At 36.1% G+C, this 23652-nt stretch overlaps 1 protein-coding gene across 1 annotated transcript in view; it reads right to left on the reverse strand.

Annotated features, from left to right (window-relative positions):
• Nucleotides 1-23652, reverse strand: part of DIAPH2 (diaphanous related formin 2) — a 909107-nt gene that overhangs the window by 57819 nt on the left and 827636 nt on the right. The window lies entirely within an intron of this gene.

The following is a 23652-nucleotide window of genomic DNA, read 5'->3' on the forward strand; positions in this document are numbered from 1 at the left end:
ATACTTTTCAGCACAGATAAAGGAAAAAATTTCGCATGAAATCAGCATGGGGCCTGCAGGTTGGATACTGCTGATGCTTCCATGTAGGCCTATGTATAAAAAGTACCAGACAAACTGATCATCAGCTATCTTTTCAACACAGTATATAAGGAAATGTCACTATTTTCTTTTTTTTTGAGACAGAGCTTCAAGCTGTCCCCCTGGGTAGAGTGCTGTGGCATCACAGCTCACAGCAGCCTCCAACTCCTGGGCTCAAGCAAGTCTCCTGCCTCCACCTCCCAAGTAGCTGGGACCACAGGCACCCACCACAACGCCCAGCTATTTTTTTGGTTGTAGCTGTCATTGTTGTTTGGCGGGCCCGGGCTGAATTTGAACCTGCCACCTTAGGTGTATGTGGCTGGCACCTTAGCCACTTGAGCCACAGGCGCCGAGCCAAAATGTCACTATTTTCCTTTGCATGACTTTTTCACAACTATAAAGTAAATAAAAATAAAAAATGTCTTAAAGTCCAGCATCACCCTACTTGGTAATTTAAACATGATATAGAAAAATACTTTCTCTTTTGAATTCTATTAGGTCATTTATCTTTGTTTTTGTTATTGTATTCCCTGTCTGTCCTCTTGTCCAGGTATATAGTGGAAAGAAAATTTGGAAAGTAATCAGTGAAGCCAAACTGTCTTGGGGTACACACATGTGCACGCTTGCATTCACTACATGTCTGCACGCACACCTGAGAAAAGAACCATCACCCTGGGCTTGTTGTCCTCTTTCAGCTCAAATGTATCCTAGCACAGCAATGAGGAAATATTTGCATTCCCTTGGGATATGGCAGAAGTAGATCAAGTTACAAAATAAGAATTTTGGATTGTGGCTTGGTGCCTGTAGCTCAAATGGCTAAGGTGCCAGCCACATATACCAGAGCTGGCGAGTTCGAATCCAGCCCAGGCCTGCCAAACAACAATGACAACTACAACCAAAAAATAGCCGGGCATTGTGGTGAGTATCTATAGTCCCATCTACTTGGGAGGCTGAGACAAGAGAATCGCTTAAGCCCAGGAGTTGGAGATTGCTGTGAGCTGTGAAGCCACAGCACTCTACCCAGGGCGACAGCTTGAGGCTCTCTTTCTTTCTTTTATTTTTTATTGAGACAGAATCTCACTTTGTGGCCCTCAGTAGAGTACTGTTGAGTCATAGCTCACAGCAACCTTCAATTCTTCGGTTTAAGTGATTCTCTTGCCTCAGCCTCCCAAGTAGCTGGGACTACAGGCACCTGGCAGAATACCCAACTATGTTTTGGTAGAGATGGGGTCTCACTCTGGCTCATGCCGGTCTCAAACCTCTGAGCTCAGGGCAATCCATCCGCCTTGGCCTCCACCCTGCTGAGGCTCTGTCTCAAAAAAAAAAAAAAAAAAAAAAAAAAGAGTTTCGGATTGTTATACCTTCCTTTTGAGTACTTTATTCCTCTGCCTTCCTTTTCACACTGCATGTGACATGCGGGCAGTGTTGACCAGAAAGATAAGAGGACGGAAGTTTGTTTTCCTATGTGACATGTAGTTGCTTTCCTTTCACCTAGCTTGACTTACGATATTACATTACTTCTTTGTGCTCTTGTAATGATTCCTTTAGTATCTGTAAGACTCATTTCATCCCAGTTTTAGAAGTGTTAGATGCAAATGTCGCTGTGAAAAAGTGCTGAGTACCCCGGTAAGTATCTAAATGGATTGGGATCCTTGCTAAATGTGATCAACTCTCTTCTCTTCTTGATTCTATTTTCCTTTAATTTCCTTTGCTTCGGAAATAGAACTCTAGTCTGCCACTTAATATTTGGAAGGGGGTGTCATATCAATTGGGGAGTCAGGTTACCCGTGAGGAATGGGCCATTTTTATTATAAGGAGACGGTAGTTCGTTCTTCTTATCTTCCTTGTTTGTGCTCACTAGCACTTGCTTGCATATGTGCTCTCTCTCTCTTTGACTCTCCTGAAAGCTCAAGAGAGATACATGGACATATGGACCTCTCTCTACAAATACGTTCAGTGCAGTTGTCTGAATGACTACTTAAAAGATTACAGAATTACTATAAATATAAAATATACCATTTGAACAGTCTAGAACTGATGATTAGCAGAGGCACTTGCATCATGTTTAAAGAAAGTTTCCAGTAAGGCTGCTAAACCACCATATTGCTTCTAGGCTATCTTTAATGCTGAGCAATGATTTGTCAAATACCTGCCTCGACAGTTTTAATATTTTGCAGTACCTACCATTTTATAAATGATTAATTTGTACATTTCTATCTTCTAATTGGTTGCATAATGATGATCAGTCTACTATTAATAAGTTGGTGATATTTAAGATTTTCTTTTTATTAGTAATTTATAACCTGATTTTCCAAAACATGAAAAACAATTAAATATGATTTAAAATAAGTCCATTAAAGCATTCTGAAGTTAACTACGACTTCACTTAATCTCAGCAAGATGCTAATTACCAGAAAATTCTACTGCAAATTTTGCAAATCAATTAAAAACCATGTTTAAAATTAGTTTGCATTTGTGCACCAGGATAAACGATAAAACATCTTTTCTCAAGTCTTATGAAGGTGTCTATTTCTATTTGACATTTCTAACTTCTTAGAACTCTTCTCTGTTTAATTAAAAACACACACATGTGTGTGTGTAGGGGGTAGGTATGAGTGGAAACTGGACAAAAAACCCCAGAACAATAGGAAAGTGTATCCATTATTCTAAGTCTTATAAAATGTAAACATTTTTCACTCAGATCCTATCCGTGACTCACTGCAGGTCATATATTTCTGTTCTGGATCTTGAATTGTACAGTTTTTTTTTGCAAATATTTGCTAATGCCAACAGCATACTGGGTATGACAAGGATAGAAGCTAAGCATTGTTCTTTAGGGATCTTTCCCTGAGAGAGCACATGGATAATAATGGGCCAGTCACTTAAATTAATGCTTTTGGAAAGCGAAGTGTCATTTCTTCGTTTATTTTCTTCACCTGTAGAAATACACCTGTGTATTTTTCAGCACAATTCTAAATAATTTATAGTGGGGTAAACATGTGATCCATGTCTTAATGAATGAATAGACACTGTGTCCTTATAATGTGGCGGGGATAGTATGTGAAATACAAATTTGTGCATTTTTTAAAATCTAGTTTGACTTGTCCTCCATGGTACCACCCAGTAGAATAGGGTCTCAAAATAGAATTAGATTCGGTTATAAAAAATAAAGAAAACGGCCTTTCTTATGCACGTGAGTTTGTGAATTTCAGATTCATACCCATTATATATATCAAAAATATAAGATTTCTAAGCTCTTTTAAAACTGAGCACCAAAATCAAATGAATGAATAAATAAAATGATCTGTCAAAAGAAGTTATCATATATATCTGTTCTCATCAAGGGAGTCTTAATGTGATTGTCAGGTCACCTGTTTGCTCTTCTTATGCTATTGCTTTCAATCGAAGCTATTCTGTTCTCAGAAAATGACATAAGCTGGTATCTGGCTTAAACCTAATGAAACTCAAGCAGATTCCAATTCTGAACCTGCAAATTCTTCTAGGTTTTGGCTTTCAAAATCCCCCAATACATTTGAAGGTCAGGATCAAGAAAACAGAGGAAGAACTATATTGTTTTAAGTCAAAATTTAGTCATTTCTTTTACCCTTTAGAGAACCTTGGACCTTCTGCAGAGACCTCTCTGGAAGATCTACTCTAATCATAATTGAAAATCTGACTACATTTTTTTTCAGGCTACAATGCCTTACTGTCATTATTACAGTTAAGGCAACACAGAGAGTAGGAAGGAACTGGAATCATGCTAACCACTAACACATATTTTTGTTCATTGAAAGGTGTTTTTTTTTTTTTTTGGTAACTTATATATGTACATAAAGCTATCTAATTCTTTGGATCAGGTTACAAAACCAGTTGTTTAATGTAGTGAGCAAGGCATTGTTTGTTGTTCTATCCCCTTTCTACGTATATTTAGCATTTAAAAAATGAAAGTGGTCTGCGGGTTACAAATGAAAACAAAACAAAAAAACTAAAACTAAAGACAGACTGATAAAATACAGTTCCAATTTATCTCGGTAGTACCCAGGTGCAGAATCCTAGCAGAGGCCTGATCTATGCATGGGGCAACTTTCTTTATTCAGTGTTTTAGAGATGAATCTACTTAGATAGAAATCAACCACAAAGGAAAAGTCAATTTAGTTTATCTTCACTTCTGACTGTATTTGAGAGGGAGTTTCTAGCCAGCACAGCATCCTTTTCAATTTGTTTCAGCATAATGCGCAGTAGATACACTTGATTAATGAACTGATTAGCAACTTCTTTAATTATTTTCTAGTAGTTTTTTTCATTATCAAAGCTGCAGTGAATCCCTAACATTAGACTCCTTTAACTGTAGGACTCCCAAAACTTTAAAAACAACTTTGGTTTGTTTTCCTAAACAGGATGAACAGAAAATATGAGAACTGTCTAATTTCAAAATTGCTTCCTAAGACCTCTCTTACATATAAATCCTATAGCTTTCATTTCTCTAAAAGCTGTAAATGTTAAGGGATCACAAAGCTTTTACAATAGAATATAATAGTTAAGATTATACCAAGCAGTATAGGGAAAATTCTGGATTTCATTAATATTTCAGTAATCTTTAAGCCATAGTATGTAGACATGGCAGAAATAAAATATTTGATAATTTAGCATGAAGATAAACCAGGGAGAGATGTTTGACTTGACCTCGGTATTGACTGCCTATTGCTGTGTAATAAATTATCCTGAAACTTAGTGGCTTGAAACAATAAACATTTATTATCTCATAGTTTCTATGTGTTCAGAATCTGGGCTTAGTTTAGCTAGTATCACTACATATGGAGTGATATTCAAACTCCCCGGTCATTTATTTGGTTTTCCCAGATCTGACTTCTCACTCTAGTTGCACTTGTTAACATGGTACACTTTTCCACTTTCATGTTCCTCCTGTCTGAAATATCTCCCTCAGCACACTTAACTTTCTTATACCCCTATTCCATTTTTACCTGTTGAAGTTTAAACCATTCATTTAGGACCCAGATCAAATACGTTTTCCGTCACAAATGCTTTTGAGATGTCCCTAGTAAAATACAATCCTTTCTCCCACATGTCCATATATTAATCACTTATTTTTTACCTCTATTATAAAATTATGAATATGTACCATAATAACATTATTTAAATGTTTCTTTCTTCCAATGAACTGTATGCTCCTTGAAATAGGAATCATGGTTTATTCCTGATATTCAATCATTATTTTTCAACCCTACAGCTCCTAGCACAATACCTTGCTTATAATTTGGCAGTAAATAAATGCATTTTAGACTTAATCACTTGTACATAATTTTGTATATTTTTTTTTTTTGCATAATCCAGGCCTATAATGGAGCCCCCTTAATCTGATGACATATTCTCTGGTGAGAATGTTTTATGAGGTTTCAGGGTATATGACTCTCAGTCCAATATTTAAACATGTTGAAAAAAGTGTAACTGGGCTATTGGCTTTATGGGAGAGAAGATTTGACACCAGAGTGCCATACAAAGAGGTAAATGATCCAGTATAAAAATCTACAAACCTGTTTTTCTAGTCTGGAATATTTGAAGGTATTGGTAATTTAATATATTCTGGTATAATTATGAAATAGCTATGTGTATTTTAATACATTTATCATGTTTTTATAATATTCTATTTAAAAGTAGCTAATCAAAATACTGAGGATAGGGCGGTACCTGTAGCTTAGTGGGTAGGGCGCCGGCCACATACACTGAGGCTGCCCGGATCAGCTAAAACAACAACAATTGGAACAACAAAAAAATAGCCGGGTGTTGTGGCAGGCACCTATAGACCCAGCTACTTGGGAGGCTGAGGCAAGAGAATTACGTAAGCCCAAGAATTTGAGGTTGCTGTGAGCTGTGACAGCACAGCACTCTACCCAGGGCAATAGCTTGAGACATTGTCTGAAAACAAAACAAAACAAATTCTGAGGATAGTTTTCAAGTAACTATGATGTCCTAAGGTCAGATTAAAAAATTTTTTTAAAATTAAAAAGCTGGGGTGGCGTCTGTGGCTGAAAGGAGTAGGGCGCTGGCCCCATATACCAGAAGTGGTGGATTCAAACCCAGCCCTGGCCAAAAAACTACAAAATAAATAAATAAATAAAAAGCTGACTCAAAATGACATTTTCATTCTTATGAGACAGAAGTGCTAAGCAGCTTCATATGGTCAATACAACATCTCAGTGCTTTCATAACTTATGGAAAATTTCACATTGATTCTTCAAGGTAAAAATGGTATTCAAAAACACTTTTTTTGGTTTTGTCCATAAAATGCCATATTATTTTAATAGTTGAACCTGACTTTGCATTACTATATTCTTTATGATTCACTTAGCTGCATTCTCCTATAATTCCACATTTAGTAAACTCCTTCACATTCATGGAATTCATTGATATTATAAGTATATAATCTATATGATACCTCTACGAAGTATAAAGGAATTATCTCATTTAGACTTTCCCTAAGGATATGTAAAAGATTAGAATGAATACTCTGATCTCTATTGTTTGTATTAATTGTGCTCACTGGTGTTACCACCATGTACTGGGGCCATGGTTTTTTAATCATTTCCTACTATTTCCATATTTTCTATAATATCTGGTACTTGAAACAATAATAATCAATATATCAGTAAATATCAAATTATATTTCTGTACTCTGTTATTTTAAAAATGTAAAGCTAGATGATAGTGACCTTGAACATTATCTTTTACCAAGTAGTCTTAAAAACCTCATTTACATAGCCTTTTATATTTTTAAAAACTTTCTGCTGATTTTAAGAATTCTTACTTCATATCTAATATAAAATTTAATTCTCTCAATATAGCTACTTTTTAAGTAAAATTTTATTTTAGAATAATTTTCAGTTTAAAGAAAAATTACAAAGATAGTACATGAGTTCCCATATACCCTGTGCCCACTTTCTCCTATTATCAGTATCTTATATTAGTGTGCTACATTTGTCAAACTAATGAACCAACATTAGTAAATTATCATTAACTAAAGTTCATGCTTTTTTTTTTATTTCCTTAGGTTTTACCTCATGTCCTTCTTCTATCTCAGGATCTCATCTAGGACAGACATGAATGAATCTTCACATGTAGCTAATCATCTCTCTCGGGCTCCTTTAGACTCTGACAACTTCTTAGACTTTCCTTGCTCTTTATGACCTCGGTAGTTTTGAGGAGTAATGGCTACATATTTTGTAAAATGTCCCTTGATCTGGGTTTGTCTGAGAGCTTCCTCATAATTAGACCGGGATTATATGTTTTACAGAGGTTAAAATACCATTCTCATCACATGAAGAGAACATATTATCTACATGTCTTATCACTAATGATGCTGACCTGGCTGTGGTAGCCAATTTAAAAAATCATTTCCACTTACGCAAAAGGCATCAGAGACCTAATGTCGGGTAAACAATTTATTTCATGTATTTCACTTTACATATATGTATATATTAATACTATGTTCATAAGGATGTTGAAATTTTTTTTCACTGAAACATTAAAATTGGATATTTATAGGGAATGTTAAATAGAAATGATTAAACTTTGAAATGAAAATTTTAGAATTAAGAGATTAAAATTAGAGTTGTTACACGGAACAGAAGTTGCCTTTTGTACAGTTCACTGAATATATAAAATACCGATTTGCAACAATTATGCAAAGATTTTATAATACTGACATAATACAATTTTAATCACTTTCATTATGATGCCTGAAAAGTCTCATCCCTAATTCTAGAACATGACCACAATATTTATTAAATAAATGATATACATAATTTATAAGAATTAAGTATGAATGAAAACCAGATTGAAAAGTTTAAGTAATCCTAGCCACAAAGGATTTAGGCAACATGGAAGGGCAGTAGAAAGGAAGAATAAAAATATATAAATTAGATGGAGCATGACTGATAGATTTGGATGTTACCCTCTCAAATCTCATGTTGAAATTTAATCCCCAGTGTTGCAGCTGGGGCCTAGTGGGAGGTTTTTGGGTCACAGCAGTGGCTCCTTCACGAATGGCTTGGTGCCCTCCCCATGGTTAAGAGTGATTTCTCACTCTCTTGGCTGTTTCAAAGACTGTGGCACCACCCTCCTCTCGCTCTTGCTCCCTCTTTTGCCTTGTGAATTATCTATTTCCCCCTTGCCTTCTGCCATGATAGGAAGCTACCTGAAGCCCTCACTAGAAGTAGATGCTGGTACCATGCCTGTAGTATAGCCTGCAGAACTGTGAGCCAAATAAACCTCTTTTCTCTTATAAATTACCTAGCCTCAGATATTTCCTTTATAGCAATGCAAATGGACTAAGACAATGACTAAATAGAGGGGGTGATAATTTGTTTAAGGCTGAAAAGTTAAAAAGTAAATGAACAAATTCCAGAAAATACAAGGTTGTTAGGAACTATAGAATTCTGCTATTAAGTCAATTAAAAATACTTTGAATTTTTCAAGAAAAGCACTCAAGTTGTGTGTATACATACCTGGTATCTGGTGTATATACTAGGGGAGCATATATACTGATTCTAAGTGTCTGTATTGATTCTAGAACAGAAATCATTTGCTTTTAATTTCTGCTCATTTTATATGAAACTACTTAGTAGATGCAGATCACTGTGATTCCATAGAGAATAATTCCCTTTATGAGAAGATTGTCAGAGGAAATCAACTGATTCTCTAGAAAATTACCTGAATAAAATTACCAGAAAAATTATTGTTTTCTCATTCCAAAAGAAATTAACATAAGATGACATGCAACTATTGTGGTAAAGATTAGTTCAGGAAAGAATCATCAATAGTTGTTAAATTTAGTAGAGGAGTTTGATGTAGAGCAATATATTTCCATGGTCTGAAGTGTCTCCCCACAGATTGCTTATTAGTTGAAACAGGGGAAACAATACCTATAAAGTGGAGACTCCAGGGGACTGGATGATCAAAATTAACATCACTGATGAGGGGCAGAGAGACACTGTGTACCTCCAGAGGGAAAACCAGAAGAAAGCCATATTTTGCTTATGCAATATTTGAAACAGCAGTATATAATCTGAATTTTATCATGAGAGAAATCCAAACTGAGGAATATTCTATTAAATAACTTAATGGGTAAGCCTTCTAGATTAGGTTCCCCGCACTCATCTTTATTTATTGTATAATTTTTAAGTTTGTGCAATAATTTCAAATTTACAGAAAAGTTGCAGGAATAATACTGAAAATTCATGCGTTTCCTGTAGTCAGATTCACTGTTTTAATCTCTGGCCACATTTGTTTAGTTATGCCCCTTACTTTCTAATACGTCAATGACTATTTCCTAAGAATAAGGGTGAACTAGGTGCTGGTATTGGTGCATAGCTTCCCAAGGGGAGTACTTTGAAGGTGACCATAGTGATATTCAATAGTGAGGTATGTAGCATTTTTTCTAGGATCAGTTTGCAAACTTAGCTGTCTGGCCTCTTAAGTGTTCCTTTCTCTGGATCTGCTATTTTGGGATTTTTTTTTGCTAAAAGTCATTCTCATTGGAATTAGGTGATAGCTCATTGTGGGTTTCATTTGCATTTCCCTGATTAGAGATATAAAGCATTTTTTTCATATCTTTATTGGCCATTAGTCTAACTTCTTTTGAAAAGATTCTGTTCATGCCTTTTGCCCCCTTATTTATGGGGTTGTTTGATTTTTTTTTGCTTGCTGATTTGCTTGAGTTCTTTATAGATTCTGGTTATCAGCTCTTTATCAGATAACAAGCAAATATTTTCCCCCATTCTGAAGGTTGTCTATTTGCTCTGTTGATTGTTTCCTTGGCTGCACAGAAGCTTTTTAATTTAATCATGTTCCATTTGTTAATTTTTGCTGTTACTGTGATTGCCTTTAAGGCCTTCCTCATAAATTCTTCACCTAGGCCAGTATCTATAAGAGTTTTTCCAAAATTTTCTTCTAGGATTCTTATAATATCATGCCTTAGGTTTAAGTCAGCTATCCATTGTGAATTAATTTTTGTGAGTGGTGAAAGTTGGGGATCCTGTTTCAGGTTTCCATGCATGGCTATCCAATTTTCCTAGCACTGGTTACTGAATAGAGATTCTTTCCCCCAGTGTATGTTATTGTCTGCTTTGTCAAAGATCAGATGGCAACATGTGGCGGGTTTTATATCTGGGTTTTCTGTTCTGATCCATTGGTCTATGTCTCTGTTCCTGTGCCAGTCCTTGATAAAAAGGAAGTAATGTCTTAAGATGGGTTTTATTTTATGTTAAGGAAGAAGCAGGAATATTTACTAGTTTAAGATTATTTCTACAGTTGCTAGTGACTTTGACTTCAATTATAACGAATGTATACATCTCTCCAAACAGAATCATAAGAGAAAAATAGGACAGAACTAAAGCTGCCTATACTTTTGAATTTATTGTCTAAATTTTGTTAACCTATTTCTAACTCTTCCCATCCTTAATAGCTGCTTGCTAGCAGAGCGATTTCCTTTGTTTCAAATAGTCCACATGCCTAGTGTGGGGAAGAAGCCTGTTTCTGGGGATGACACTGGGCCACAATTCAAGATGGAATCAGATTTAGTGACACTTAAGATTTGGCCTAGACTAGAATGCAAAATTAAATGTGGAAGTCTTGCAGCTCACCAAACCGCCTCTGCATTCACTCAGAAAAAAAATGTTCCAAAGTGTTCAAGCTAGCTTTTCAGAAATATTATACTTATAAAATCTGTGACACCAGTAATAGTTGTGCCAAGCATGGGTTTTATTTTAGTAAGTTGTTTACCTATGCCAACATTTAAGTGTACTTCTGTGCAAAAAGATATGGATAATAGTTCTCTTTATAGAAAAATCAATGTACCCAAATAGTCATAAAATATAACAGTGTGTACATGTACATGCATTATGCAAGTACAAATGGATCTACATTGTGCCAGATGTGATCTAATCATCCTGGAAGTTCTGTTTAGGTACATGATATTAAAAAATGCTGAACAGGCTTTTTTCCTCAGAATGAAGCCATACATTTCATGTTATTACAAGCAAATTATATTTGACATATAATTTTAAAATAAAGTTATTCTAATCTAAAGTAATAGTGTAACAAGGATAAGCGATGAAGCCTTTCATAAAACAAAATGGATTTTCAAGTTTTAGAGAGTTTTAGCTACAAGTAATTAGAAATGCAATTTAAAACACTTAAAATGCATTTCTTGCAATGGTTAATGACATTTGGACATCTATCATTCCAAATGGTGATAGACTAATAAATTGCAATAATCATCTCTCTAAAAAATAGGATTGTAATATTTAATAAAGTCTATATGAATAAAGAAACTTATTTTTTCAAATCCTGAAAATGTACTTTAGTAAAGCACTAGGTTGTTATATACATGGATTCATAGAGATACATATACATAACAAATAAATATTATGTGTATAGAAGTATATACACATTTAATTTTTGTCGTATGAAAGAAAATGGGCCTCTAAAAAGCATTTTAATTGTAATGCATGCGACATCTTTAAACATTCAGGAGTAGAGTGGATTTTACTATAATACATATCACTTCTAAAAATTATTTCAGATTTCTGATGGCATGGTTTGGATTTAAGTAGGTCTCTCTGTATACAGCCTCTCTCTCCTCAGTCTGTAGGACGTTATTGCTATTTCCACTATTAGAAATAAGGAAGGGAAAGAAAGGAAAGGAAATAAAAGGAGAGAAAAGAGGGGCGGCACCTGTGGCTCAAAGGAGTAGGGCGCCAGCCCCATATACCAGAGGTGGCGGGTTCAAACCCAGCCCTGGCCAAAAACTGCAAAATAAAATAAAGGAGAGAAAAGAGAGGAAAGTAATGGAGAGGAAAAGAAAAAGATGTGAAATGGAAGTGGAAAAGGAAGCAGAAATAGAAAAGGACTGTAGGAGGGGAAGGGAAAGAAAGGAAAGACAAAGGAAGAAGAAGGGAAAGGGGGAAAAGGGAATAGGAAAGAAAAAAAAGAGAATGGTAAAACTGATCCCTATTATTTCTACCCAAGTTAATGAGATTTCCTAGAGGAAATTACAGAGCCATATACAGTAGACTGATGACACTATAAATTCATACATTGCAACTTTAAGCCCATCGTACCTTCCATGTTTCTATACTCACCTTTTCCGTTCACTTCAAATCTTTGTATGACCTATCACTATCAAGGCTTCTCTACCATCACTCTAATGAAAATGTCTTCATTTAAGGTCACCAATAATTGATTTACAAACCCTGAAGGACTTCTTAATACTTACTGTCTTTGTTACTATATCTAGTGGACGTCTCTGTATTCTTTCCTTTTTTTTTTTTAAGATAGAGTCTAATTTTGTTGCTCTCAATAGAGTGCTATAGCATCAAAGCTCACAGCAACCTCCAACTCTTGGGCTTAGGCGATACTCTTGCCTCAGCCTCCCGAGTAGCTGGGACTACAGGCACCTGCCACAACACCTGGCTATTTTTTTTTCCGTGTTGCAGTTTGGCTGGGGCTGGGTTTGAACCTGCTACCCTTGGTATATGGGGCCGATGCCGTACTCACTGAGCCACAGGTGCTGCCCTCTGTATTCCTTCCTTATTGAAACGATCTTCACTAATTTTTATGCCACTGTCTTTCTAACCCCTGACTATTCTTCCATTTTTAAAAATAGATTCCCATTAGCTGGAAAAATTCCTCATATTGTCACTTGTTTTCTTGACCAAGTTAAACATAGTAATTTTTATATCATGGTACTGTTAAAATCTATGAGAATGTCAATATTGGGGTCATTTGTAGGTCTATTTCTATTATTTAATTTTTCCCTTGGATTACTTTCTTTATATGCCTGTTAACCCTTTCCAATCCTATGTTGGACCTCATAAGACATAATGATCAGTTTTTGTTTATTAAAAAAAATAAATAAAAACACTCTAATCCTTTTATGTAATCTAAAAATAGATAATAAGGCTTGGTGTTGTGGCTCACACCTGTAATCCTAGCACTCTGGGAGGCCAAGGTGGGTGGATTGCCTGAGCTCACAAGTTCCAGACCAGCCTGAGCCAGAGTGAGACTAGGTCATTAAAAATAGCTGGGCATTTTGGTGGGCACCTGTAGTCCCAGCTACTTGGGAGGCTGAGGCAAGGGAATTACTTGAGCCCAAGAGTTTGAGGTTGCTGTGAGCTATGATGCCATAGCACTCTACCGAGGGTGACAAGTGAAATTCTATCTCAAAAAGAAAAAATAACAAACAAAAATAGATAATAAAATCACCCGGTGAGTTCATACTTATGTTTATGTTTTTAAAAACTGTAAGATAATAGCAAGTAATCTACTCACTTTTTTCTTGTGGAGTATGCAAGGGGCAGAAAAATTAGATTGGGAAGGGTGAATTTTATGGTTTATGGTTAAATACAAACATTTTGTTTAAAAATCTTTAGAATCACTGGATAATATTTTTCTCCAGAGAGTGCTCTCCCTATCATTTATAGGCAGCTGGAGTAGAGGTAGGTCACCTTAATCTAATCACAGAGTACCAATGACCAGAAGTTTGGGCTGCTGTCCTTTAAAAGTACAATCTGCAATGCAGTTCACTTCTATTTCTAGAAGGTAGTGCTCTTCAGGGGTCCCAGCTGAAACTCTGGGGTTTTTCCTGGGGTTATTCTTCTGTGGAAGGTCCTAAACATTAATTATTGTTTCTTTAATACTATAAGATTGAGGAAAACTCCTCTCTGATTTTCAGCCATTTAATGGTTCACTAGTTAGGCTTTCTCAATCTATGCATAGCTTAAGAATCTGGCAAATTCCTAGAGGTAAAAACTATTGCGTGCAAGTTCACGTCTTTATTCATCTGTTCTCTTCAGGATTTGGGGTCTTACAATGCTGACTGCCTTGACAGCCCTCAGTTTTTTTTCTTTCCTTAACCTTGAGAGGCAGCTGGAATCTCTGGTGAGTTCTCTATATCATCTACCAAGAAATGGAAAATGCCCCTACGAGAAATATGCCTCACTTCTCTGTAGTTCTCCTCACTTGAGATTTTAAATCCTCAAGCCCTGGCTGTCTCATCTACTTTCCAATACCTTCAAAGAGACTTTTTGCCTGTTATTTGGCATATGTAGATATTTTTGGCAAAGCATTGTTCTGCCACAAGTTACTATGTTATTTCCAGAAGTAGAATCTCTTTGGCTACTTTTTTTTCCCAGTCCTCTCTCTAGGCTCCTTGCCATGTGATGGAGTCTTAAGTATTATTTCTTGTTCTAGGAAATTTGCCTCTCACCTCACTTCTTTTTTCCTGTTTTCACTCGTATACATCCTTTTGTATCATTTTAGAATGCTCTAGGAAGTGTCTCCTAATTCCCCAAATCAGAGTTAGAGGATTTTCCTATAAAGTCCCTTAATATGCAATAGTACCTCCCCATGAGCACTTACTATGTATCATAATTCATGATAACTTCTTATTTACTTGTCAGTCCCCTCACATACACACACACACTCTCTGGAAAACACCTGAGGGGAGAGACAATATCATGCGAACTACTGTATTCCCAGTACTTTTCCATCGTATCTCTAAGCACTTAGCACGTTGCCTAGTACCCAGCACAGTACAAATTGGTTGAATGAATGTTTGGCAATCAGCTGGTGAACAGCAAAGAGAAATAACTATGTGGCCCAATGTCCTTTATCATCTCTCTTCTTCCTCTTCAGAGTCATCGTGTTACGTGGAGCTCCTCATCTCCTTTTCCTCTCTGGCGGCTCAATTCATGTGATCTCGGGAAGTCTCTCACACCTGTATAGCTTGAATAAGGCCAAATTATCCCATGATTCTCTATTGGTATAGAGCCAAATTCAAGAAAAAAAATCAATCTGGAGAAAACATGATTGAAAAATAATGTAAATAGTAACTGAATTCTTTGCAAGGACACCAAAGCAAGACTCCATTTATAATGTACACCAAACCTAAAACCTTTTTCTCTCTCTCTGACTCAGTCATTCACACTTAAGGCAACACACTCCCAACATATTCCAGATCTACCCTACACAACAAAAAAGCAAAAACCAAGCAGATAAATGTCTCTCTACCTCAGCTCATGCAAGGTTTACAGTTCAGCTTTCCCTCCCTGTGTCGTCTCTTTATGGTGTGGTTCAACATAGCTTAACTTATTCCAAGTTACACAGACACACACACACCGAGGCGCACACATATATATATAGGATGGCCTGAGAACTGACAAGCTAAAAAAGGACTCCTTTTCCTTTGGATGGGGGTGCTTATGGAATGCTAAAGCATATAGTTTATTTTTTATCTTTCACATTTGCATATAAGTCCTCTCTTCTCAAAATTCTCCTCTGGCACCATATCTTCATCCTCCTTCCTTATTTCCTTTTAATCACTACTCCAAAAACTGACCAGCATCATATTATAGTAGGTCTCACTACAACATCCTTATAACCAAAAAAGAGAAATAAAAGTTCACAAGTTTAGAAATTCAGTTAGACTTGATAAAGAACATGTGTCATTTAAAGCCTTCAAAAATGCACAGGAGGACTATTCTGAGACTTCACACAGTTCCCCATCTACTTTTTCATCCTCCTATAATTAAACCTGTTTTTCCTCAAGCACCACCATTCAAGCCAAAAATATAAAATCATCTTATCCAATGTTATCGCTTTAGTTTAATTAGTAGTATCACCAACATGCTTGCTACTGTTTCACTGCAAATGTATAGTATTTCAGTGACACTGCTGGCTATCCTGGGGGAGCCCAACCGCCATTTATAACACTGCTTCAGTGGGAAAATGCTTTCCGGATTCCAAACAACTGACATCCAAACAAAGTTTTCCCATTTGAGTAATCATGATTCAAACAATAATATGCCCTACATCTGTCTACAAGCCATTTGTAAGATGGGGACTGCCTATATTTGAAAAACACATGCTGGTATGTTGCTCTTAATCAGGGGAAAAAAAAACAAAAAACGTTAGAATGATTAAGTTCCATGCCTGGATTTTCCTTCCTAGTTTTCAATTACATTTTTCCATTCTATCAGATTAGACTCATGTACATCCTAAAGAAAATTCTGTCAGTACAACAGATGCTCTATTTTAATCTTTGAAAAATAATTTTCAACACATAAGATATGAGTTAAATATTCAGGTTACAGAAACCTCTCAGTTTTTCAGAACAAAGTAGATGTACTGGGACAGATGTTTGGTTTTCAAAACTCTGCCTAGTGAATTAAAAATGTTTCTTTCTCCAGCAACACAACTGATCAACATGCTGCTATTGTATGTTATTGCCTACCAACATTATTTAGCTTGAGAGCAGTAGAGGAAAAAATGGACAATGGCTGTTTGCAGGGCTTGGGCTAGGAGATTAGATACTAACCAAAGATTAGATAGTAAATGAATGAGAAGTGCTCTAGAGTACAGTGCTGACGTGGCTGATAGCATGGTCATAGTTGCGTAAGGATAGAAACCACACCAAGAGGGAAAACTCAGGACAAAGACTTACACGATATTACATGGAAAAGCATAAGTACAGTGGGTGTGATGGACTAGAAAAGGTGGAAGGAGAAGTGGCTGTGTTCAAATAAGAGAATTTTAGAATACTTAGAGCTCTGTACAACAGTTTCAGGAGCAAATGAAATCTCCACTGGTAATCACTGGATCTAGGGAATCATGGAGGAGGCTTGAGTCAAAAAGTTGACGCTATGGGTTTGAAACTAGCTGACCGGGGTCACTGCTGTTACAGATGGAGGAGGTAGAAGGAGTAATATGGTTTGGAGGGAAGACATACTGGGTACTGTTCTGCAATGGATATTACAATAAATATGATGCAACAGTTGATGCCTATTCTTAGCTTTTTGTTAAGAAGTAACAAATGGATACGGTGACATTGGTTTTTGTTTGGCATTCATTCTTCTCAAATGGTCTGATCAATTTTTTTTTTTCTATTCCCATGGATTGAGCAAGAGAAGATTCTACTTTAAGACCTTGAGAGCAAGGAAGGGCATTTTGCCCTTCGGTGTGATGGGTCACATTAGGATAACCATTCAAATCAGCCTCATGTTCAATCTCATGATCATCTCTATAAAGCAACCTCTGCCTGACTGTTTCAAAGACATCTGTGGAGGCTACAATCTGCTCCAGGGAAGCAAAGCTTTCTTAGGAAAAAAACCATACTCCTCCTTGAGGTCATTTTTGTTAGGAAACAGGTCTGACAAGTCTCTACTGATACTAACTCAACCTGCCATTCTAGGATATAGTCGTCTAAAGATGATGATGAACTTCTCTGGACAGTCAAAATTGTGAAGTGATTGCCAGAGGCCTAGTTTGCTGACATTGATCAAGGTCAGATTTATGTATTTGAAGTATGAACTAAGAAACATTTTTCAGTTATTGCAGTCATGCAAATTAAGTCCACACTCAAAGGGCATAGAACAAACTAAGCCACAGGCAAAAAGAGTTTCTATCAAAATATTCAACATACAGTCCAGAACATGAGCAGTTTATTTAGCCCCAAATACTCCCTGTATCATCAGTATCAAAAAGGCAAAGTCAGACAAAACTATACTGGAACATAAAACTATACAGAGGCTGCTAGATTATGGGACTTTCATGTTTTTATTTTTCCTAATCAATTGATGAGATTGATATTTGAAATAGAATATTATATTTTTGCTATCCTAATATTTCACCTCAAAGCCACCCTTTGTTTGCTCTTTGTTCTTTTGTTCATCCATCTATTTCTTTAAACAGGCCTAAAGGACCTATTAAGTTCCGAATGATACACTTAATGTTGCATCTACAAAGATAAATAAGACATGGTGATCCCAATGAGCTCTCAATGTAATAAGAGGGACAGACAGGTAAAGAAGCAAAGATAAAGCAGTGTGGGAATTCATTCAAGTGGGGACAATAGCTGAAAGTATCATGGGAGAACTAAGGAAGTATCTTCTCAGCCTTCCTGGTGATGGGGCCAAACTAAGTGTTAAAGGATGAGCAGGAATTCAGCCAATGAAAAGAATAAGGGAGGGCAGGCCAGGAAGAAGGACACAATGAACACAGTCCTGAAAGCACGGATGGATGAGAGGGGAACAAGACTGGAATTTGGAATGCCATTTAGAAGACTGTTGCAATCATCTTGACAAAGGTTGATGAGAGATGAGAATATGACAAGGACAGTTAGGATGGTACAGGGGTGACACATTCAAGAAATACTTAGAAGGGAAAACTGGCAGGATATAGAGCTTGTGAGATATGGGATCTATAGAGAAGGAGGAGGCACAGTTCACACCCAGTTCCCAGCTAGTTATCTTTGGATAACTACAGGAGTTAAAGTATCTTCTCTTAAGGAGTTTAAATTTCAGTGGGTGAGTAGGAGAAAGACAATGAACAAATAAATACAAGACAGTGATGATACATGGTCAGAAAAAAAAAATAAAAATGAAGTTGGGGTAAGGTGGGCAATAGTAGGGAATTATTCTATAGTTTATAATAAAATCTGGTTAATTCTTACCACTTTCATCTGAAATTCCCTGGTTTTTATTGCACTACTTTTTCCTTAAAAGCAATCCCATTCTCCTAACAATGAAAATTACTCAGAATCTCAAAAATAATTCTAGTTAATTCTTATTTCTTATATAAGATGGTTTGGAATTTTAAGAAGTAGCATGGAAAATGACTTTAAGAGCCAAAATAAATTGGGGGGGATTAAATAATATCAATAGCTTAAAATATTTTTAAATGACTTGGAAAATCGAAATGAAAGAGGTCATAAAAAATTACAAAATGGAACACACAGCTGCTATCTATTTTGAGTACTATTTTTAATGAGCAAAGCTGGTTTTGAAACTATTCTGAATTTATTTCAATGATTTATCTCTCTAGCTCTTTGCCTCCCTCCCCCCAAATATTGTCTAAAGGGGTTGGGGGATGACGGAGTATATAAGAGGAATTATGCTATGACATGGCTTCCACAAAGTTAGCCTTGGTAGCTGTGGAAGCAGAGGAGGAAATCATTTCCCTTGGCAGGCTGTATTACTACCAGTACTGGACTTCTTTGGCTAATAGGAATTCCAAAGGACAAAGATAACCACTTAAATAAAATAGGATTATGAATTGGAATTGATATAAATGAGATGTTCAGACCATTTAATCGTGGTCATTATCTCAGTCTTGTTTCTGAGGTTAGTTAGAATTCTTTCAAATCATTTCTATACATATTAGGAAGGGCAAGTATTCTAGATAGGAATCAGAGACAAAAGACTCCCCTACGACTCTATTTGCCTCTATCTGGTCTCAAAAATACTGAGGGTGGGGGTTGGGGGAGGCTTGGAGGGGCAAAGGGACAAAAGAGAGGAAAGCATTCCAATTTTCCACCAATTTGATTTCAACTTTCACTAGGCAATAAGAACAAAAGTCTCATAAGAAACGGCATCCTCTTTGCCTCTAGGCTGAAATGAATTGCCATTGTTCGTGAAAGCCCGGTGAGACAGAGGTTTGACTCAGCTAGCTACCTCCCCTTTTTCTGGGATCTCCAAAGGCATGAAAGGAAATAGCAATGCCTTAGATAATAGAGTTGGCAAGCCTTGCCTGAATCTGTTATGTAAAGTATTAAAAAGCCTTGCATTCTTTGCTTGTGATAACCAGCTCCATTTTCTTGTGCCCTCAGTTCAGGATTGCTGCTGGTTAACAGACCACCAGGGAGGCTGTTAAGTTGTGAACAAAATCTTTATTCAAGCAAATGGAGAAAGGAGTTTTCATGGGCAAGAGGTAAATATGTTTACTGTTTGCAGTAACGCAGTGATAGTTGTCCTTCTAGCAAAAGGAAGAGCAAACAGAACATTAATAATGAGCAGAAGGACAAAAAGGGAGGTTCCATTTGCCTAAAAGGTATATTACAAAAGTAAAACCCAGCTCCTGGCTTGGTCTCTCTGAAATATAGAATTTGGCAAATTAAAGTGCTAATGAAAGCAGTCATGATTTTTAGCCAAATGGATCTCAAATTATGGACTATATAGTTCAGATGTATTTGTTGACTGAATGAATCAAAGCCTTATTAATCTGCCATATAGACCCTTGCATTATAAAACTTAAAAATGGTGAGTCTACAAACTAATCAGAAATACAAGTTTTGTGTAGAGAAGAACTAGGCCCTTGTGGCTTGGGTTTATCACATATAGGAATGCAAGATACAGTTTGAATCTGTATATAAGCCAGCAAATCTGTGTTATAGAGTGGTAGAAAAAGCAGAACAGTCATCAGAGTACATGGGTTATGGCGTCAACTTTTACACTAACTATAGGTATGAGAACACGTGTAAGTCCTTAACCTTTATGTAAAAGGAAGGAGTTGGTGAATATACTTTCAGCTCATGTCTGCCTTTAAATTTCTATGATTCTAAGATCTACAGGCAAATAAATTCTATTGGCAGATGCAATTATTAACCACAAACTCTTTCTAGAAAGGCTATTTGGTAAAACAATTCTAGGGTGACTATTTCCTATATACTTAAAATCATTTATTATTTGAAGAGAGAGATGCACATTGGTGCTCATTCTTTGCAAGAAGAATTAAGATTTTATAACTTCTTAGAAAGAAATGAAAATCTGTCTGTCTCAGAACTACCACTAATCACATAACTTTGGGGGTGAGGAACGTGCATACGGGGAAAAGAGTAAGAAGTAGGAAGAAGACTCATTCCAGAATATATATTATTTTGCAAAGCATCTTACAAATACATTCCATAGATGCAATCGTCTTGGTTCGATTGAGAAGCTATAACAAATTATCATAGACTAGGTCATAAACAACAAAAATTTCTTTCTAATAGTTCTGAAGGCTAGGACATGTGAAATCAAGGTGCCAATCAATGTATGGTGAGGGCCTGCTTCCTCAAGGACTGAACCTTCTCAGAATCTCTTCACGTGGTGGAAAGGCAAACAAGCTCCCTTGGGTCTCTTTTGTAAGGACTCTAATTCCACCCAGAAGGGCAAAGCCATCATGAGTTAATCACCTCACAAAGGCTCCACCTTTTAATACTACCACATTGAGCAACCGATTAGGCTTCAACATATGTATTTGAGAGGGATACAAACATTCAGTCCATAGCAGCAATATTTCATTGTATCTCGTAAGTGAACACAGTCACAGGCAACATGAAAACTGCTTTGTTGATGAAACAAGTGCCCATGAAGAACATTTTTGTATCAATCCTAAAAGTGCTATTGAAGATGATGCTTTCTTTGTCTTCCATTATAAACTTTGTTTAATCAGATGAAAATGATAAAAGACTTCAGGTCGTCCTTTCTGTTTTGGCTTTCAGTAAGCTCAGAGATAAATTAATTCTCAATGATAGTAACTAACCACCCTTAATTTAGTTATCTGGAATAATTGTGTAAAAGTTTTCTTCTAACTTTTAATCTGACTTGAATGGCCTTTTCTTGCAAACTACTTGAAATCTTTCCAGGAAGTAGATGGGAGATAAACGGATTGATGGAGGCAGAGAAGAAAAAGAAAGGAAGGGAGGAAGGCAGGGAAGGACCCCACCCCATTGAGATAGGAGGAGGAAGTTTAAGTGACCTTTCTAGAATTTAATTCAATGACAACAAGTAAGCAAAACAGAGCAAAGGTCTAGCTAGTTAGGATGCAATCAGCATGTATCCATGTTCTATCTAAACAGAGCAGGAAGTCATTTATAAATGTAGGAATTAGAAGGTACTTTAAAATCATGATCTTAAAAAAATTAGAAATAATCAGCTTTGAGTATTTATTTCTATAAAATCGCTGTTATTATGTAGGAAAAGTTACCACTACTAACTAGATGTGGAACACAGAAAGCAATATAGAAAGTAAAATTCAGTGCCTTTAGCCATCACTGGGACTATGCAGAACAAAGAGAAATTTAAAGAAAAATATGATAAAACATTTTTGAAAATGCAACATTTGGAAACTCTTTGAAGTTGCACAAATTTAACAGTTTCTTTAAAAAAAAAACAGTCTCTACATACATCAAAAATCTTTTTTATTTCAATTGGAAAGATGAAGAAGAAAAGAAGGTCTAAGAATAGCTAAGATTAAAGCAAAATGAAATAACATTCTTATTATCCAGATTTGGTAGGTGAATTTCTTGATTCACTTTTAGAATGAACATTGGAGAAAGAGGGGGAAGATGAATGCGTACAAGGAATAAAATAGTCTGAGGGCTACAGAAAAATAAATAACAAATAAGTTATTGGACAAAGATTTACAGATGATTATCTGGAGCACCAGTTGAATAGTAACCTTTGTTGAAAATTACAGGCATCTTTATCAATCACAGTCACAAGCGTACTTCATCTTCTTAGCTATACTGGGGGTTATGCATCCACTATTCCTTTAAACATTTAAAAACCATTTTAAAGGCATCTAAGCATTTTCAAAGAAAAGACTGAACATCTATCTGGTGAACATGATAGGTGGCAATAACTATCTTCTAGCCTATTCTTGTAGTTCCAGGTGATTTACAATATATTTGTTCCAGGTAAGTTATGCATAAATTTGACAGTCGTTATTTTGGAAGCAGAGATATTGTCAGTGCAATTGGGGAAATGACTGACTAAAGTAACACTCCAATGAATCCTTTTAAAAGTAAGAAATCTCTGAGGGGAAAAATATCACCTTAGTTAATTAATTTTGTAAAACAACATTTTCATTTATTGAGTTTGCTTAAATAGGGGCCCATTTGTACACCACCGTGAGCAAACATGAAGGCGTCTGACCTGTCTTTGGCACCTAAAATTGCAGCCATCAAAATGTGCCATTCAGAATGTTCAATTCTTTGTATAGGTATCAGGCAATATATAACCAACTCTCAATTATCTAAGCTAATGGAGAGGAACCGTGGCATGGCTAATTTAAAATAGGAAAAATCCAAAAATTATTTATGGGACTTGAAAAGCCATTTGTTCGTTTGTTTGTTTTCTTTTTATTCTTAGCTGACATGCAGTCTCATAGAAAGCCATTTTATTTATTTATTTATTTTGTATTAAATGATAGCTGTATACATTAATGCACTCATGGGGCACAGTGTGGTGTTTTCATATACAATTTGAAATATTTGCATCCAACTGGTTAACATAGCCTTTATGTCATTTTCTTAGTTATTGTGGTAAGATGTTTATATTCTACTTTTAGAAAGATTCACTTGTACCCTTGTAAGATAAACCACAGAAAGCCATTTTAAATCCAAACTGCCTTTGAGGTACAAGTCACTATCCAGGAACATTAGAAACAAAGCTGGCATCAGGAATCCTGAGGGCTGAGAAAACTTTCTTCATTGATTCGCAAGGCTTTACTGCTCCTGCTTCTAGAATTGGGGGAGCTAGAAGGTATGCAGCTATTATCCTCAGCTACAGAGACAAGCTTAAGAATATGAAAGGCAAGAAGGGCCCTGGAGGACAGTTTTCCTGGACAATCCCATATTTTCTCATTTGGGAGTTTCATAGCTGATTTAAGGACTGAAGCTGCCTTCACTTGTGCTCTAATACACAGAACCTAATGCATAGAGAAGTCTTGAGAAATGGA

The sequence above is a fragment of the Otolemur garnettii genome, unplaced genomic scaffold (assembly GCF_000181295.1).
Source record: "Otolemur garnettii isolate 467f Iridium unplaced genomic scaffold, OtoGar3 scaffold00157, whole genome shotgun sequence".
In the NCBI taxonomy this organism is placed as follows: Eukaryota; Metazoa; Chordata; class Mammalia; order Primates; family Galagidae; genus Otolemur; species Otolemur garnettii.